Source organism: Arachis ipaensis, chromosome B1, assembly GCF_059453495.1.
Source record: "Arachis ipaensis isolate K30076 ecotype BB chromosome B1, ASM5945349v1, whole genome shotgun sequence".
Taxonomy (NCBI): Eukaryota; Viridiplantae; Streptophyta; class Magnoliopsida; order Fabales; family Fabaceae; genus Arachis; species Arachis ipaensis.
In genome coordinates this window covers 83081716-83101936 of record NC_142436.1, presented here as the reverse complement: position 1 = coordinate 83101936, position 20221 = coordinate 83081716, and the positions used below count along the sequence as shown (strand labels likewise).

Sequence of the window (20221 nt, the reverse complement as noted above, 5' to 3'; positions counted from 1 at the left end):
CATGCTTTTCTGTAACTTCTTCTTCATGGTTGTCTTTGCTTGGGGGTCCTTCCTCCACAACTTTCCCACTTCTAAGTGTAACAGCCTTACATTCTCCTCTTGGGTTGGCCATGGTATCATTGGGAAATGTGTGTATGGGTAGTGGGATTTGCTTGGATAAGATCCCCACTTGTGCTTCCAACTTTGAGATTGCTGTGCCTTGATTTTTCAGATTTGACCTGTATTCTTCTTGATTGGCATCTATCCTTCTATTAGTCTGTGCTTGTCTCTCCATAAGGGTGGAGACTGCTCCTGTAAGCTGTGATGATAGTTGTGCTATTGCAGCCTCCATCCTCTCAAAGTTGCTCTTGATTTCACATGGTTGCATAGTTGAGGGTGGTGTGTCTTGATAGAGGTTGTTGTTTATTGGTTGGTTGCTATGGTATGATGTGTTTTGTGAGTTGTGGTAAGGTCTATGGTTGCCTGTTTGATGGTTGGGGTTGTGAGTGTTGTGTTGATTTGATGGATAAGGTTTGTTGTGGTCCTAGTTACGGTTTTGTTGGTTTCCCCACCCAAAATTTGGGTGGTTCTTCCAACCTGGGTTATATGTCTTAGAGTTTGGATCATATGGTGGTCTGGATGAGTTGTTCACATAATTAGCTTGTTCCCAGTCACCTTCAGATTCTAATGCACTTCCTTCTTGTTGAGGAGTTTGATTTGGTATGGCTGAGACTTGATTAGCCTCCATCTTCTTGGTTAAGGCTGCTATTTGTGCTACAATTGCCTTGTTTTGAGCTAACAAAGCATTTACAGAGTTGAGTTCTAGCACTCCTTTCTTCTGAGTTCTTTCTGAAGCATAGAAATACTCATTTTCAGCTACAGTCTCGATGAAATCTATAGCTTCTTCAATGGTTTTCTTCTTGTTGAGTGAGCCTCCTGATACGCACAAAACTTGTCTCTCAACAAATTTTCTTCGGCAACTGTACCGAATTTGTCGTCAAGTAAAAACTCACAACAGAGTGAGGTCGAATCCCACAGAGATTGATTGATCAAACAACTTTAATTAGAGGAATGTTCTAGTTGAGCGAACCAGAATTTGATTTGAGATTTGCAGAAAATTAAATAGCGGGAAAGTAAATAGCAGAAACAGTAAATGCTAGAAATAAAGAGCTGAATGTAAATGGCGGAAAGTAAATCGCAGAATCTTAAATGGGAATGGAGCAATTGCTCATAAAAGTAAATAGCAGAAATTAAAGAGAATGGGTAAGATCAGAAATGGGGAGTTCATTGGGCTTAGGGGATGTTGCATTCTCCGGATCAAGTTCATTTTCATCTCTTCCTCAATCAATGCATTCATTGATCTCCTTGGCAATCTTAAGTGATCGAATTCCAATTTCTTGGTAATTCAATCTCTCAAATCTTGATCAATAGCCAATTCCTTGGTCAATTGCTCATTAGAAGAGATGAAGTATGGTCACTGATTATACCACATGCATTTCCCAAATCAAGTGTTGGTAGGATTATAGTCACATATCCATCCAAACCCAATTTGGTCCAGCATGAGAAAGCATTTCTAGCATGATCTCTTCATTCCTCTTTCAAGATTCAGAAGAGATCCAAGTATGAATAGCTTCTTTTCCAAGATAACTACCCAATTGGATGAAGATCGAAAGCTTTCTAGTAAAATCAAGAGAAAAGATAGAAGAAGGAGAATGAAAACTAATATTGATCCATCAAATTACAACAGAGCTCCCTAACCCAATGAAAGGGGTTTAGTTATTCATAGCTCTGGAAAATAAAAACCAAGATGGAGAATACATGATGAAAGTAAAACTAGAAGTGCAGAAAAAGTAAAATACAGAGAGTAGTTCTATGCCAAAGGCTCCCTAAAGTTTTCAACTCTCTAACTAATTCAAAGCTACTCCTATATATACTACTCTTCTCATCTTCTAGTTGACTCTTCAAGTCTTGGGTATGGGCCTCTGAATCTTGAGTTTGAAGCGGTTATCCTTTTCATTGGGCTTAGCTTTGCTTGTAGAGAGAAAAGGTGAAGTATGCAGGGACTTTGACTCAGGACGTTAGTGGTGTCAACGTTAAGTGAAAGTGTGGGTTCGAGAACGTTAGTGACAATCACCTTTTTCACTAACGTTTCTAACGCAAATATGATCACGTTGACTTCAACGTTAGTGGCACTAACATGACCACTAACGTTGCCTCTTAGTCCTTCGCACACGTTATTGGGACTTACCTTTCCCAATAACGTGGAGAGTCCTCCCTTGTCCCTACGTTAGCGTCCACGTTAACTAGGTTAACGTGGCTTCTAACGTAGTAATGCCAATCCTTCGAGAATGTTAGTGACACTTACCTTTGTCACTAACGTTCCAATGTGCCCCTATTTCCCACGTTAGAGTCCACGTTAACTAAGTTAACGTGGCTTCTAACGTAGTCATGCTAGCCATCTCCAACGTTAGTGACAAAGGTGAGTGTCACTAACGTTGGCTCATCATCTCTTTATCCATGTTAGCTTTCACGTTAACTAAGTTAACGTGGGAGATAACGTTGCTCATGGTGGCTCTTGGTGGTTCACCCCAACGTTAGTGACAAAGGTAAGTGTCACTAACGTTGGTTATCAATTGCTCTCTCCACGTTAGCTTCCATATTAACTAAGTTAACGTTGGAGTTAACGTGACTTATGGAGGCTTGGCCAACGTTAGTGACAAAGGTGAATGTCACTAACGTTGGCTTCTCTTTTGCTTCTTAACGTTAGAGTCCACTTTAACTAAGTTAGCGTGGCTCTTAACGTGGCCACTTATGAGCTTGGTCCAACGTTAGTGACAAAGGTAAGTGTCACTAACGTTGGCTCCATTTTCTTTCTTCCACGTTAGAGTTCACGTTAACTTAGTTAACATGACTCTTAACGTGGGTTATGATGGCTTCGAGAGCGTTATTGGCGATTACTTTTCTCATTAACGTTGCGAGCTAGCTCCCATTCCATGTTAATGGTCACATTAGTTAGACTAACGTGGCTGCTAACGTGGTTCTTCCTTGCTTCCTTTGTCCTGAAATCAAGCAATAAAGTGTATCAAAGTTCTAATCCAAATCATGAGACATGCATCCTCTAATTTGTCATATAATTCATGCAAAATTTTCATGAAATCATGTAAAGTGCACAATGTATGCTTGAATCAAGATGTAAGTGAATATCTACCCAAAACTAGCTTATTTTCTAAGAAAATGCTTGAAACTACCTTAAAAACAGTAAAGAAAAGGTCAGTGAAACTGGCCAAAATGCCTTGGCATCACAACACTAAACTTAAAGCTTGCTTGTCCCTAAGCAAGTGCTGGAACAAGAGAATGATGAATGGAATGCCAAGAGAAATGAGTCATTCTTGTGGAAGTCATGTTCCTGGTTTTATGGTGGTTTCATGCATAGCAACTTAGGTTCATTCCTTCACTGGCTTTCAGACCTTTATCATGTTCTAGAATACTCACTTGATTGCATCCCATGAGACTTTTATTCATTGATCCTTTTGTTGTCATTTCAGGGCTTATTTGTGTTCTTAGGCTAAGTGCTCTGTAAGGGGGCAACTCTTTAGAATAAGCTTTCAGCCAACACTCCCGAACCAGTTGGTTCAAGGTGCTAGGTGTTGAAGCACCACTAAGGACTTACTTCCTCAAGTCTCTCCCCCATACATACACACCACAGGCACATGGTTTGTTTATTTTCTTTCCTTGAGGTCTTGGTGTCCAACACCTCTTTGGGTTACTAAATGTTCTGTAGCAAAGATTGCTCTTGATAATGGACTTTCAGCTGATAATCCCGGGTTAGTTAACCCAAGTTACCAGGTGATAAAGCACCCCTGAGAGCTTAGTAATCCAAGCAGATCCTTGGTACAGGAACACCACAGACACATCCCTCAAGACTCAAACCCTTGGTGCCTAGCCTCTTTTCTTGCTATTTTTCTTTTATTCTTCAACTTTGATTGTTCTTTCCCTTTTTCTTATTAGGATCTTGTTATTTAGCTAGTCTCATGGGGTGTGTTCAAGCATATGATTCATGACAGATAGTTGTCTTCCCACCTTGTGGTTGAACCAACTTAGCTAACTTATGACCACACCACAAACTCAGGAACTTACTCCATAGTATGAACTCCACTCTGGTCTTTTATAAAACACTCATTCTCTTTTCATTTGATTCAAAAGGACAAGCATACAAGTAAGTAAGGAAATGATGCAGTAATCACATTCAGACTAGCAATCTTAGACCTAAGCAATGAAAAACTTAAAAGACAGAATTTAAAAGGGTTCCAACTAATGAGTAACTATTAATCAAAAGTGCATTCGGACTTCCAACTTTCAACATTCTAAGTACATGGAATTAAGTAACAATACAACCTTCGGGTGATGGTTTCTAGTTGCCCTCTTTTTGTCATCATCCTAGTCTTTGCTACCTCACTTCCTTGGGTGAAGGTGCACCATTTCCTCATAAGATTCCTGCAAAGTTATTGGAAGTTGCTTGTTCCCAAAGCACTTGAGAAATAGTTAGCTTGCATGTATGCTTGTGACTTCTGAACTTAATTTGGTGTGTGAACACCAAACTTAGTTCTTTGCCCAGTACAAAACCTTGCATATATGCAGAGAATCTCATATCTTGTTATTAACAAAATAATTATTAACTAAAGTCTAACTACATTTAAGTGGTTTCCCTTGATTGGTTGGAGCTAGCAATGTGCTTTGAGAGTGGAGTGTGATTCTAACTAAGATCCTTTGGTGGAACACCAAACTTAGAATTACACTTCCACTCTTGGATTGTTTTGGTGTGGAACACCAAACTTAGCTCCTCGCAATACATGGGAAACAACTTGTGACCTTTATTGAAATAAAGATGAAAAGGAAACTACCTGAGGTTGGGTTGCCTCCCAACAGAGCGCTCTTTTATCGTCGCTAGCTCGACGATTCCTCAATTACTTGAGATGATACTTTACTCTGGGGTTTTTCCCCATGTTGCCCATATAATGTTTGAGTCTTTGTCCGTTCACAGTGAACGTCCACTCTGAACCTTCATCCATGATTTCTATGTGCCCATATGGCGAGACCTTTGTGACAAGGAAGGGTCCTGACCACCTTGACTTGAGTTTGCCAGGGAACAGTCTCAATTTGGAGTTGTAAAGGAGTACTTGTTGCCCCTTTTCAAAACTCCTTGGTGCCAGATATAGGTCATGTCTTTTCTTCACCTTTCCTTTATAAATCTTGGCATTTTCATAGGCTTGAGATCTAAATTCCTCCATCTCTTGCAGTTGCAGGATCCTCTTTGCACCAGCAGCAATGCTGTCAAAATTTAGTATCTTGAGAGCCCAGAGAGCTTTGTGTTCCAGCTCTAGTGGTAAATGACAAGCTTTCCCATACACCAGTTGATATAGGGACATTCCAAGTGGAGTTTTGAATGATGTTCTGTATGCCCAAAGAGCATCATCCAGCTTCTTTGACCAATCCTTTCTTGATGCACCCACAGTCTTTTCCAGAATCCTCTTTAGCTCTCTGTTGGATATCTCCGTTTGCCCACTTGTTTGGGGATGGTAAGGGGTGACCACCTTGTGTTTTACCCCATATCATAGGAGAAGAGCTTCTAGTGGTCTGTTACAAAAATGGCTCCCTCCATCACTGATGAGTGCTCGTGGGACTCCAAACCGGCTAAAGATATTCTTCCTGAGGAAGTTCATGACCACCTTGTTATCATTCGTTGGGGTTGCAATAGCCTCTACCCACTTGAAAACGTAATCCACTGCTACCAAGATGTACTTGTTTGAATATGAGGTTGGGAATGGTCCCATGAAATCGATTCCCCACACATCAAACAGTTCTAGTTCCAAGATAAAATTTTGTGGCATCTCATTTTTTTTGGGCAAGTTTCCAGATCTTTGGCATTCATTGCAGCTCTTTACTAGTTCTTTGGCATCCTTGAAAAGGGTGGGCCAAAAGAATCCGCTTTGTAACACCTTTGCTGCAGTTCTGTTCCCTCCAAAGTGGCCTCCATAGCATGAGCCGTGGCAATTCCATAGGACCTCTCGTCCTTCTTCTTCCGAAACACATCTTCTAAGGATTCCATCTGAACACTTCTTGAAGAGATATGGCTCATCCCAGACAAAGTATTTTGCATCATTCATGAGCTTCCTTTTTTGATGTTTATTGATCTCTGGAGGTAAGGCCCTAGTTGCCTTGAAGTTGGCAATGTCTGTGAACCATGGTGCTTTGTGAACTGTCATCAGTTGCTCATCAGGGAAGAGCTTGTTCACACTTGTATCATGTGTTCTACTTTCCTCATGAGGAATTCTGGATAGGTGATCTGCTACCTTGTTCTCTACTCCTTTCTTGTCTCTGATTTCAATATTGAATTCCTGCAACAATAAGATCCATCTTATTAGTCTTGGTTTTGATTCTTGCTTGGCAAACAAGTATTTAAGTGCTGTGTGATCTGTGAAAACAATCACTTTAGCACCGATGAGGTACGATCTAAACTTGTCAAATGCAAAAACTATTGCTAGCAACTCCTTTTCAGTATTGGTATAATTTCTTTGAGTATCATTGAGGACTTTGCTAGCATAGTATATCACATGGACTAAGTTATCTTTCCTCTGTCCTAACACTGCCCCAACTACAAAAACAGATGCATCACACATTAATTCAAATGGTAAGTTCCAATCAGGTGGGGAAATGATAGGAGCAGAGGACAACCTTATTTTCAAATTTTCAAATGCTAGCATGCATGATTCATCGAAGATAAATGGTGTATCAGATACAAGGAGATTGCTTAAGGGCTTGGCTATCTTTGAAAAATCTTTAATAAATCTTCTGTAAAAGCCAGCATGCCCTAAAAAGCTCCTAATTGCCTTGACATCACTGGGTTGAGGCAGTTTTTCAATAAGTTCCACTTTAGCCCTGTCCACTTCAATGCCTTGGTTAGAAACCTTATGACCAAGGACTATTCCTCCTGTCACCATAAAGTGACATTTTTCCCAGTTCAAGACCAGATTGGTCTCTTGGCACCTTTTCAATACTAAGGCAAGGTGACTCAGGCAGCTAGTAAAGGAATCTCCAAATATTGAGAAATCATCCATAAAAACTTCAATAAATTTCTCTATCATATCTGAGAAGATAGAAAGCATGCAGCGTTGGAAAGTCGCAGGTGCATTACATAGCACAAATGGCATGCGCCTGTAGGCAAACACTCCATATGGACAAGTAAATGAAGTTTTCTCTTGGTCTCTGGGATCAACCACTATTTGGTTATATCCTGAATAACCATCAAGAAAACAGTAATATGCATGTCCTGCGAGTCTTTCCAACATCTGATCCATAAATGGGAGGGGGAAATGGTCCTTTCGTGTAGCCTCATTGAGTTTCCGATAGTCTATGCACATCCGCCATCCTGTGACGGTCCTTGTAGGAATTAGTTCGTTCTTCTCATTGGGAACTACAGTGATTCCTCCCTTTTTGGGCACGACATGCACGGGGCTGACCCATGGGCTGTCTGAGATCGGGTAGATTACCCCTCCCTGCCATAACTTCATAACTTCTTTCTGTACTACTTCCTTCATGATTGAGTTCAGCCTCCTTTGGGATTGAATGGATGGTTTGGCATCATTTTCCAGTAGTATCTTATGCATGCATATGGCTGAACTTATTCCTTTCAGGTCAGCAAGAGTCCATCCAATGGCATCCTTGTGCTTTCGCAATATTTTGAGTAGTTCATCCTCTTGATCTTGGCTGAGGCACGAGCTTATGATCACTGGGTAACTTTCATTTTCTCCTAAGTATGCATATTTGAGAGTGGGTGGCAGTGCTTTGAGTTTAAGTTTGGGTGCTTCTGACTTTTTGTTCTCTTCTTTTGATGCCCCTTGTATATGAATCTCTGCTGTTGTAATCTCTTCACTAAACGTTGACTCCTCCTCTGTTAACCCTTCAGGTTCTTCTTCTTCAAAACTCTCCTGCACTGCATCTTCAAGTGAGTCCAACCTCATACATTCTCCCAATTGTTCTGGTGGGTAACTCATGGCTTTGAACACATTGAATGTCATCTTTTTATTGTGTAATCTCAGGGTGAGGTCCCCCTTTTGTACATCAATGACAGCTCCAGCAGTGGCCAAGAACGGCCTTCCCAGGATGATGGAAGCCTTGGTTTCCTCCTGCATGTCCAGCACTACAAAGTCTGCTGGGAAGATGAAATCTCCCACTTTCACCAGCAAATCTTCTACTACGCCATGAGGGAACTTGAACGATCTGTCTGCCAGTTGTAGGGCCATCTTTGTTGGTTTAGCCTCTTCAATCTTCATTTTTCTCATCATGGCTAACGACATCAAATTTATGCTGGCTCCTAAGTCACATAGAGCCTTTTCCACTGTGATTTTCCCTATGATACAAGGGATCTGAAAGCTCCCCGGATCCTTCAATTTCTGGGGTAGTTTATGCTGAATGATAGCACTACATTCTTCGGTTAGTATCACAGTCTCGCTGTTCTTCCAACTTCTCTTCTTAGTCATTAGCTCCTTTAAAAACTTGGCGTAGAGGGGCATTTGCTCTATTGCTTTAGCAAAAGGTATGTTGATTTGTAGTTTCTTGAAGATTTCCAAAAATCTCAAGAACTGGCTGTCATCCCCCTTCTTCTTTAATTGCTGAGGGTATGAGACTCTTGGGACGTCTGGCTTCAGCACTCCTTCCCCTTTTTGTGAACTCAAAGTGGGAACTCGAGCTCCATCCTGCTCTTCTTCCTTTTCATTTGAGTCCTTTTCTTGTGGTTTCTGGGGGGTTTCCTTCAGTTCCTTCCCACTCCGAAGGATGATAGCCTGACACTCTTCCCTTTGGGTTGAGTTAGTATTGCTGCGAAGGTTGTGGCTGGGAATTTGCTTGAATAGGTAGCCAATTTATGTCTCAAGTTTCTTGATGGCAGCATCCTGATTCTGCATATTGGACATCACTTCTTCTCGGAACGCTTTACTGTCTTGAATCTCTTTGCCTATACCTTCAAGTAGGTTTTCAATCTTCGAGAGTCTGTCATCGGATGATGGTGGTTTGCGATTGAATGGATGAGAAAGGTTAGTTTGGCCTTGGTAGAAGTGTTGAGAGAGGTGGTTATGTGGGTGCTGATATGGTCTAGGTGTGGCATGTTGGTGAGCTAAGTTGTTGGGATTTGGACGTCTTTGATCTAGGCCTTGGTCTTGTTGATTTCCCCATCCAAAGTTTGGGTGGTTCCTCCATCCAGGGTTGTAGGTTTTAGAGTATGGATCATGGTTTTGCCTAGGTGAATTCCCTATGTAGTTGGCTTGCTCCTGCTCACTCTCTGCCTCTGCATTCACTCTCTCTTGGATTGTTGATGAGGTGGTGATTGCTGCTACTTGGTTTCTCTCCATCTTCTTGGTGAGGTCAGCTAATTGCTTGGTAATGAGCTTGTTTTGGGCCAGCAGAGCATCTACATTGTTTAGCCCCATCACTCCTCTAGTGTTCCCTCTTTCGGAGGCATAAAAGTAGTCATTCTCTGCTACAGTTTCAATGACATCTATGGCCTCCTCAATGGTCTTCTTCTTGTTCAGAGATCCCCCGGATGAGTGGTCTACTGCTTTCTTTGATTCATAAGAAAGGCCTTCATAGAAAATGTGTAGCTGCACCCATTCATTGAACATATCTGGTGGACACCTCCTTGTTAGGTCCTTAAACCTCTCCCATGCTTCATATAAAGTCTCACCATCCTGCTGCCTGAAAGTTTGAACCTCAGCTCTCAGCCTGTTGATTTTTTGAGGAGGATAGAATCTGGCTAAAAATTTATTCACCACATCTTCCCAGGTTGTCAAACTCTCCTTAGGGAAGGATTCCAGCCATTTAGATGCCTTATCCTTGAGTGAGAAAGGGAACAAAAGTAGTCTATAGGTGTCAGGATGAACACCATTAGACTTCACAGTATCGCATATCCTCAGGAAGGTGGTTAGATGTTGATTGGGGTCTTCTTGGATGCCTCCTCCGAATGAACAGTTGTTCTAAACAAGGGTGATGAGCTGTGGTTTTAGTTCAAAGTTGTTGGCATGTATGGTTGGCTTTTGAATGCTACTCCCACAGTTTCCTGGGTTTGGGTTGATGTAGGAGCCTAGAACTCTTCTCTCTTTCCCAGCATGATTTGCTAGACCTTCTCTGCCATGGTTGTGAGCCTCTTCTTCATGATGGTTCTCCATATTCTCCTCCATGTCTAGTTCAAATTACTCTTCCTCTTCCTCAGCACCCACTACTCTTTTTCCTCTTGTTTCCCTCCTTAATCTAAGGAAGGTCCTCTCAGGTTCAGAATCAAAGGAAGTTGAAGTCCTGCTTCTCCTCCCTGTCATACAACCAACAAGGTACAAGAAAGGAAACATATCCAGAAAGTATTCTGTTAGAATTACTGTTAGTGTGAGTGATGCAATATATCAAACAGTTAGTGGGTTAGTGAACTGACTTGTAAATAACTAAAAAAAAATAAACGAAAAAGTAGGGGGAAGGGAAGAAATTAACTAAAACAGAAAGCGAATCAACTCAGCAGAAATTTAAATCAAACAAAAGAAAAATGCTCAATCTAGTTATCCTCCAAATTAATCATTGTTGATTCAAAATCAATCCCCGGCAACGGCGCCATAAACTTGATACGCACAAAACTTGTCTCTCAACAAATTTTCTTCGGCAAGTGTACCGAATTTGTCGTCAAGTAAAAACTCACAATAGAGTGAGGTCGAATTCCACAGAGATTGATTAATCAAGCAACTTTAATTGGAGGAATGTTCTAGTTGAGCGAACCAGAATTTGATTTGAGATTTGCAGAAAATTAAATGGCGGAAAAGTAAATAGCAGAAACAGTAAATGCTAGAAATAAAGAGCTGAATGTAAATGGCGGAAAGTAAATTGCAGAATCTTAAACGGGAATGGGGCAATTGCTCATAAAAGTAAATGGCAGAAATTAAAGAGAATGGGTAAGATCAGAAATGGGGAGTTCATTGGGCTTAGGAGATGTTGCATTCTCCGGATCAAGTTCATTTTCATCTCTTCCTCAATCAATGCATTCATTAATCTCCTTGGCAATCTTAAGTGATCGAATTCCAATTTCTTGGTAATTCAATCTCTCAAATCTTGATCAATAGCCAATTCCTTGGTCAATTGCTCATGAGAAGAGATGAAGTATGGTCACTGATTATACCACATGCATTTCCAAAATCAAGTGTTGGTAGGATTATAGTCACATATCCATCCAAACCCAATTTGGTCCAGCATGAGAAAGCATTTCTAGCATGATCTCTTCATTCCTCTTTCAAGATTCAGAAGAGATCCAAGTATGAATAGCTTCTTTTCCAAGATAACTACCCAATTGGATGAAGATCGAAAGCTTTCAAGTAAAATCAAGAGAAAAGATAGAAGAAGGAGAATGAAAACTAATATTAATCCATCAAATTACAACAGATCTCCCTAACCCAATGAAAGGGGTTTAGTTGTTCATAGCTCTGGAAAATGAAAACCAAGATGGAGAATACATGATGAAAGTAAAACTAGAAGTGCAAAGAAAGTAAAATACAGAGAGTAGTTCTATGCCAAAGGCTCCCTAAAGTTTTCAACTCTCTAACTAATTCAAAGCTACTCCTATATATACTACTCTTCTCATCTTCAAGTTGGCTCTTTAAGTCTTGGGTATGGGCCTCTGAATCTTGAGATTGAAGCGGTTATCCTTTTCATTGGGCTTAGCTTTGCTTACAGAGAGAAAAGGTGAAGTATGCAGGGACTTTGACTCAGGACGTTAGTGGTGTCAACCTTAAGTGAAAGTGTGGGTTCGAGAACGTTAGTGACAATCACCTTTTTCACTAACGTTCCTAACCCAAATATGATCACGTTGACTTCAACGTTAGTGGCACTAACGTGACCACTAATGTTGCCTCTTAGTCCTTTGCACACGTTATTGGGACTTACCTTTCCCAATAACGTGGAGAGTCCTCCCTTGTCCCTACGTTAGCGTCCACGTTAACTAGGTTAACGTGGCTTCTAACGTAGTAATGCCAATCCTTCGAGAACGTTAGTGACACTTACCTTTGTCACTAACGTTCCAATGTGCCCCTATTTCCCACGTTAGAGTCCACGTTAACTAAGTTAACGTGGCTTCTAACGTAGTCATGCTAGCCATCTCCAATGTTAGTGACAAAGGTGAGTGTCACTAACGTTGGCTCATCATCTCTTTATCCACGTTAGCTTCCATGTTAACTAAGTTAACGTCGGAGTTAACGTTGCTCATGGTGGCTCTTGGTGGTTCACCCCAACGTTAGTGACAAAGGTAAGTGTCACTAACGTTGGCTATCAATTGCTCTCTCCACGTTAGCTTCCACGTTAACTAAGTTAACGTGGGAGTTAACGTGGCTTATAGAGGCTTGGCCAACGTTAGTGACAAAGGTGAATGTCACTAACGTTGGCTTCACTTTTGCTTCTTAATGTTAGAGTCCACGTTAACTAAGTTAACGTGGCTCTTAACGTGGCCACTTATGAGCTTGGTCCAACGTTAGTGACAAAGGTAAGTGTCACTAACGTTGGCTCCATTTTCTTTCTTTCATGTTAGAGTTCACGTTAACTTAGTTAACGTGACTCTTAACGTGGGTTATGATGGCTTCGAGAGCGTTATTGGCGATTACTTTTCTCATTAACGTTGCAAGCTAGCTCCCATTCCACGTTAGTGGTCATGTTAGTTAGACTAACGTGGCTGTTAACGTGGTTCTTCCTTGCTTCCTTTGTCCTGAAATCAAGCAATAAAGTGCATCAAAGTTCTAATCCAAATCATGAGACATGCATCCTCTAATTTGTCATATAATTCATGCAAAATTCTCATAAAATCATGTAAAGTGCACAATGTATGCTTGAATCAAGATGTAAGTGAATATCTAACCAAAAGTAGCTTATTTTCTAATAAAATGCATGAAACTACCTTAAAAGCAGTAAAGAAAAGGTCAGTGAAACTGGCCAAAATGCCCTGGCATCACCTCCTGAAGAATGATCCACGACCTTCTTTGATTCATAGGATAGCCTGACGTTAGGATTTTTGCCAGTAAAGAATTTCATAAAAACAGTCGCGTTGTAGATATAGTCTCTAAACCGACAGAAATCCCTTCGTACAAACGTTTTGGTTGTCACAAGTAACAAACCCCTTTGAAATTGATAACCGAGTATTTAAAGCTCGGGTCGTCTTCTCAAGGAATTGCAGGGAGGTATGTTCTTATTATTGGTTATGAGTTGTAAATTGGGGTTTATTAGGAGGTAAGGTGGGAATATGTTGAATGACAAGTAAAATAAAATAATAAGAATAAAATCTCTTGGCAAGGTATAAGAACTTGAAATCCTGTCCTCGTTATCCTTATCAGATGTGATGAGAATTGGATTTTAATCCCACTTAGTTAAGTCAAGTGGACTAATTAGCTTGATTCTCAAGTCCTAGTCAACTCCTGTGGAGAGACTAGTGTTAGAGCAATCCTAGCTAAAGCAAAATCTGCCAATTTCAATCACTTGCTGAGTTTGATAACTCAAGTACTACCAATCACTTGACCAAAGCCAAAAGGGAGAAAAATATCTAAATAAAATTAAAAGCATCAATATAAATAAAGCAAAGTAATCTTAAATCTGAAATACCTCAAATAATATTAAATAAAATATGCAGATCTTAACATGAAAAGTTCATAAGCTAATTGGGCAACATATCTAATACAAGCATTGAAGCATCTGAAAGTAAAAAGAGGAATATAAAGTAAAAGGAATATTAAACCTGGGATTTGAGAGTCACTCCTAAAACTAAGAGAAATCCTAAATCCTAATCCTAAGAGAGAGGAGAGAACCTCTCTCTCTAAAAACTACATCTACTCCTAAAATTGTGAATTATGAGAGCCTCCCATGAATGGATTCATTCTCCCACTTTATAGCTTCTAATATGTGTTTTCTGGGCCGCAAACTGGGTCAAAAACAGTCCAGAATTTGCTGGTTTCGAATTTTGCCACGCTGGTTTTTCGTCACTGCAACGCGGCCGCATGGATCACGCGGTCGCGTCGCCTAGCGTCCGGGAAGCTATATCATATTATATATCAAATCGAAGCCCCGGACGTTAGCTCTCCAACGCAACTGAAACCGCATCATTTGGACCTCTGTAGCTAAAGTTATAATTGTTTGAGTGCGAAGAGGTCAGGCTGGACAGCTTAGCAATTTCTCCAACTTATTGTATTCCTTCCACTTTTGCATGCTTCCTTTCCATCCTCTGAGTCATTCCTGCCCTATAATCTCTGAAAATACTTAACACACATATCAAGGCATCTAATGGTAATAAGAGAGGATTAATATTAGCAAATATAAGTCCAAAGAAACATGTTTTCAATCAAAGCACATAATTAGGAAGGCAAATGTAAAACCATGCAAATAGTATGAATAAGTGGGTAAAGAGTAGATAAAAACCACTCAATTGAGCACAAGATAAACCATAAAATAGTAGTTTATCAACCTCCCCACACTTAAATATTAACATGTCCTCATGCTAAGCTCAAGAGAAGCTATAAAGATGAAGAGGAATGGTAAAATATATGAAATGCAACCTATCTATATGAATGCAACTAAATGTGAAATGCTTCTACCTACTTGGTTAAAAGTAAATAAATTCTCCAAGAATAAATATGAACTGGATTTCACTAACTTAAATCATGAAATGAAGTACAAATAGACTTGCAAGAAGAAAATTGCTCATAAAAGCAAGGAACAAGGAATTGAGCATCGAACCCTCACTGGTAGTGTATACACTCTAATCACTCAAGTGTCTTAGGTTCGATTCTCTCAATTCTCTACCAACCTTGCTTTCTAAGGCTTGCTCTTCATTTAACAATCAACATAAATTTAATGCACAAATACACAAATCGAGAGGTCTTTTAAGGGTTGTAATGGGGTTAGGGTCAAGGTAGGATTGTATTTGGTCAAGTGGACTAAAATCTGAATCCTTAATTAACTTAAACTTTTCCCACCTAACTTAAACAATCCATGTAATCATAATACAACATCTAACCATCCATTAACCATATTTTCCACATATTCATGCATTCTAATTTCAAGTACAACTCATATGCATTGCTTTCACCACTTACTTTGGGGCATTTTGTCCCCTTTTATTATTTGCTCTTTTTCTTTTCTTTTTCTCCTTTATTTTTCTTCTTTTTTTATTATTATTTTTTTTTCTCAATGCATATGATTAAAGTATTGAATGCATGAACATATTCTCAACATTCTTTCACATTTTCAGAAAATTCTAACATACTCAATTTTCAAACCAAATGTTTCCAAACCCACTTTTCCCCACACTTAATTCATGAGCACTCTCACTAGTCTAAGCTAACCAAGGATTCAAATTAAGGACATTATTGTTTTTCACTTAGAGTTAATGATGTGCTAAAGTAAAGAACAAAGGGGTAAAATAGGCTCAAAATTGGTTTGCAAGGGATAATGAAAGGTAAGGCCATATGGGTATGTAAGCTCAGTGAAACAAAGGCCTCAATCATGTAAGTGCATGCATACATCAAACCATGGAAATATAGAATTAAGCAAGACAAAGATCACAATTTTAGAGAGAAAAACACACACCAAAAATAAATTATTTGTTGATAAAATGTAACCAATTCAAATAGGCTCAAAATCTCACAGGTTTTGTGTGTTCGAGCTCTAAACCATGTTCCAAAATAATATCTCTTCAAACAAGTGTAACAAAATTTTTATTCAAATTAGTGAAATTCTCTAAAAATTTTCTTGAAAAAGAAAATATTACTTCAACCAAGTGGTAAAATATGCACAAAAATCAAACAAACATGCAAATGCAACAACTAACAAGAAAAATAAAACATTGGTGTTTGAGAAGGAAATACTAACCCATGGAGATCGGTATCGACCTACCTCCCCACACTTAAAGATTGCACCGTCCTCGGTGCATGCTAAGATGTGCAAGTGGACGGGTTGCTTCAACTGATGCTCTTCTCATCAAGGAATGTGCGTAGGAACTTGTTTGTCTTTCCCATTAAGAAGCTTTTCCTCTCCCTTTGTGGTGGACATCCTGAAAGAAGAGGGAAAAGAAGAAAAGTAACCCAAAATAAAGATAGAAAGTAAAGAAAATATGGGTGTTAATGCCAGATAATAAGGGTCTCAATTACATGGTAGCTACAACATGCAAGTGAGAAAATAGTAGAAGTACATGGCAGATCAAGAGTGCAAAAATTTACAACAATGGGAGGAGAGAGTGGGTAATGAAAGACAATGTAAGTTCATGTCAATGCAAATGAAGTGCAAGTATCATAAAAGATTGGCATTGGCAGATAATTAATATCATCCCACAGTGTAAAACAAGTTACTAAGCACCAAAGTAATTCAAGAAAAGATGTAACAGTTGAGTAAATTTTTTTTAACACCAATGAAAAAAAACATGCACAAAATTAAAATGCAATGAATAAATTAAAATAAAATAAAATAAAAGATAATAAGAATGAGAAGGGAAAGAAGGGGAGAAGAAGTAAGTAAGAAAGGAGGTAGGAAATATTAGGATTGGGGAAGAAAAGATAAGATATTTGGCAAATTAGGATAAGCTGTGCGGCGCAAGCGACGCGGTCGCGTAGGGCACGCGATCGCGCGGCTTGCACTTAAACTGATTGATGCGGTCGCGTCGGTCACGCGATCGCGTGACCCGTTTTATGCTACTGGCGCGAGGGCAGCCTCGCTCTCGCACAACTCTCTGTTCAAAACCATTAATTGCCAAATATTGGGTGACGCGATCGCATGGGGCATGCGATCGCGCGAGTGGCCACTTAGCAGGATGTGACGCGGCCTCGTGGGGCATGCGGTCGCGTGAGATGGACTGCGCGTCCAGCGCCAGTCCAACACCACTCTAGCATAACTTTCGGCTGTGCACCATTATTACGTCGAAATCCTGGTCACGCGGCCGCGTGGGCACGCGGTCGCGTGGGCACGCGGTCGCGTGGGAGGCCATTATTCCCATATGACGCGGTCGTGTGGGACAATTTGTGCCATTGGCACGCCTCCAGCCACGCTCCAGCGTGACTCTCTGTTCGTTTTTATTTTTCTCCCCTCTCCTTGCGACGCGGACGCGTCGCTGATGCGATTGCGTCGCGTGGCATTTTTTTTTATCTGAAAAGAAAATGCAAAATGCAGTGTTATTATGAATATGATGCAAAACTCCAGGTTCAATAAAATAGAATAAAACTCAAAAACAAATAAAACTAAATAAAAATGAAAAAGGAACGATCATACCAAGGTGGGTTGTCTCCCACCTAGCACTTTTAGTTATTGTCCTTAAGTTGGACATTTGGGGAATCCTTTGTTATGGTGGCTTGTGCTTGAACTCATCCAGAAATCTCTACCAATGTTTATGATTCCAATGTCCTCCGGGATCCCAAACTAGGCGCAGAAAGCCTTCAAGTAAGTTAAAGCATGTGACAAGGCCCCAAGAGTGCTGATTTCTAGATTGGATTCCGGGGTCCCAAATCTTGCTTTTGCACCCGTCTTCTTGCTGATCATCATGATTCCATCCGGGTGGTAGGCAATCTGAATTCTCACTAAAACGGCCAAACAACTTCCTAGACCCATTCAGTGGGGCTTTACACCAACCTTTACATTTAAACTTTAAGCTTTCAACCATAATGAATCTTGCAGGACAATTCTTACCACTGACCATTTTCCTCTTACTCTTAATGCCACAAAAAGCTCTAAGTTGACCATCCGTCTCCAGTAGCCCATATTCAAGTGGGATTAGAAAGCTAAGGGATATGAATTTTACCCACTTGAATGTTGTGAAGGATGATGGCAACTTAGGGGGAGGGGTCTCCAATAACTTTGGCAAGGTGATTTCAAGCTCCACTCCCTTGTGCTCTTTGACTACTTCCACCTCTTTGCAAGCTTCTTCAATTTCAACCTCTTCCTCTTGGTAGCTTTCTTCCAATTCAATCTCTTCTTCATTGCACACCAAGGGCATGGAAGGTTGTGCTTCTTCTTCTTTAATCTCCATCTCTTGATCAACCTCTACAAAGTCTTCAACCATGATCTGCCTTGGAGGTTGTACGCTCTTCTCAACATCAACATCAAACACCGTGGAAGGAGGCTCTGTGACTGGACTTTCCAATGGAGGTACAGCATCTCTTAAGTCTGCAACCACTTCTTCCTTTTTAATAATTGCTGCTTTGTCCAGTTGTTTAAGTATAAAATCGTACTCATCCTCGATGTTTTTTTTCTATGACAACTCCTTTCAACTATTCTTTCATCTTCAAGGGTCTCTCCTACCCTTACCTGTAGGGCCTCCTCTAGCTCTTTATGAAGTATGAATTCGCGAAGATGATTCCTTCTTTCCTGTTCCATATCAATAGCATAATTGGGATCATCTTGCTCTTGGATTGATGGATGTGGGTGCTCTTCCATGGATGGTGGTGATGGAATAGAGAGATTATTCTGTGGTTGACAAGGAAGTGTACTAGAGCTTGAGGGTTGATTGTTGAAGGTATTTGGTGGTCTGATTTGGGTGAAGAGAGCTTGTATAGTAGAGTTTAGATCGGCAATTACTTTCTCCATGGAGGTTTGGGGTAGATAGGAGGGTTCATTTGGTTCATAAGGTGGTTGGTATGGTGGATAAGGGTTAGGGTCATATAGAGGTGAGTGGTGGAAAAGGGCTTGTGAGTATGGTGGTCCCAAGTTGTGTTGAGGAGGTTCATAGGCATATGATGGTGGTTGTTGATAGTCCATTAGAGGTGGTTGTTGCCATGAGGGTTGATTAAATCCTTGTGGCTCCTCCCATCTTTGATTGTTCCAACCTTGATGCCTGTTCTCATTGTAATTTCTTCTTCCTGCAACATAATTGTAACCAGACTCATAGCCAAAGGGGTGAGAGTTCATAGTAGTAAATAAAAATTAAAAATGAAAATAAAAATAAACTTAAATTAAAAGGTTATTTAAATTTTGAATTTGAAAATTAAATTTTGAAATTTGAAATTTGAAATTTTGAAATTTGAAATTTTGAAATTTGAAATTTGAAATTTGAAATAAGATAAGATAAGATAAAAATTTTAAAAATAAAAATCTGAAATTTTTTTTTTCGAAAAAAATTAATAAAAAAATATTTTTGAATTTAATGTGGAAAGAGAAAAATAATAAAATGACACCAAATTTCAAATTTTTAGATCAAAACGAAGAAAACAACTAAGAACAGCTTGAAGGTCAAGATGAACGTGAAGAACATCTTGAAGATCAAGATGAACACTAAGAACGAAAATTCATAAAATAAAGAACAAAAACAATTCTTGAATCATAAATTAGTATATAAATTAAAATAGAAAAATAATAGTATCAATCCATACAATAGGCAGAGTTCCTAACCTTAACAGTGGAGGTTTAGTTGCTCATGGTTCAGAGAGAAAAACTACGATTCCTAAAAACTGTAAAATGCGGAATGAGGTAGAAGAAAAGAGATTAGGCCGAAGGGCTGATTATTTTTCCTTTTATATCTAATTCTAATTAATGTAAAATATAATTCCTAAACTAAATAATATATTTTCCTAATTATAAATAAAATAAAAGCTTAACCAAAATAAATTAATTGATTCTCATAGCCTTTGGAAAGCATTGGCGACAACTCCTTAATTAAGGTCCATGCTGAACTTGAGAATTCCCAAGTTCAGCGTGGAGGAGGCAGTGGCTAAACTCATGCTTTTTCTTGAGTCCACGCTGAACTTGCATTAACCTAAGTTCAGTGTGGAGTGATGCGTGCAAACTTTCTTTGGAGCTTTTGATCTGGCGCTGAACTTAGAGTTCCTCGAGTTCAGCGTGCGATTGTACGTATGAAATGGAAGTAAACGGTATTCTATTATATATCATTGGAAAGCTCTAGAAGTTAGCTTTCCAATGCCACTAGAATCACGTCAATTGGACCTCTTTAGCTCATGTTATTTATGTTTGAGTGCAAGGAGGTTAGAGTTGACAGCATCATTCGCTTTCTTCCTTTTCTGCTACAAAACTCCATCAAATCCATCCAAATGCTACCAGAAATAAACAGAAATTGTAAACAACTCAAAGTAGCATTCATAGTGGCTAAAGGTAATTAAATCTTGATTAAACTCAACAATTTGAATGCAAATTCACTAGGAAAAGATAGAAAAGATGCTCACGCATCATAAGCTAAAATAGCTAAGAA

General features: G+C 39.6%; 1 non-coding gene across 1 annotated transcript; it reads left to right on the top strand.

The window, feature by feature from the left end:
- Window positions 1-9648: 9648 nt before the first annotated feature.
- LOC148577257 (small nucleolar RNA R71) lies at window positions 9649-9755 on the top strand. The gene has a single exon (XR_015902865.1). It is a non-coding gene; the product is annotated as a small nucleolar RNA R71 (small nucleolar RNA).
- Window positions 9756-20221: the final 10466 nt, after the last annotated feature.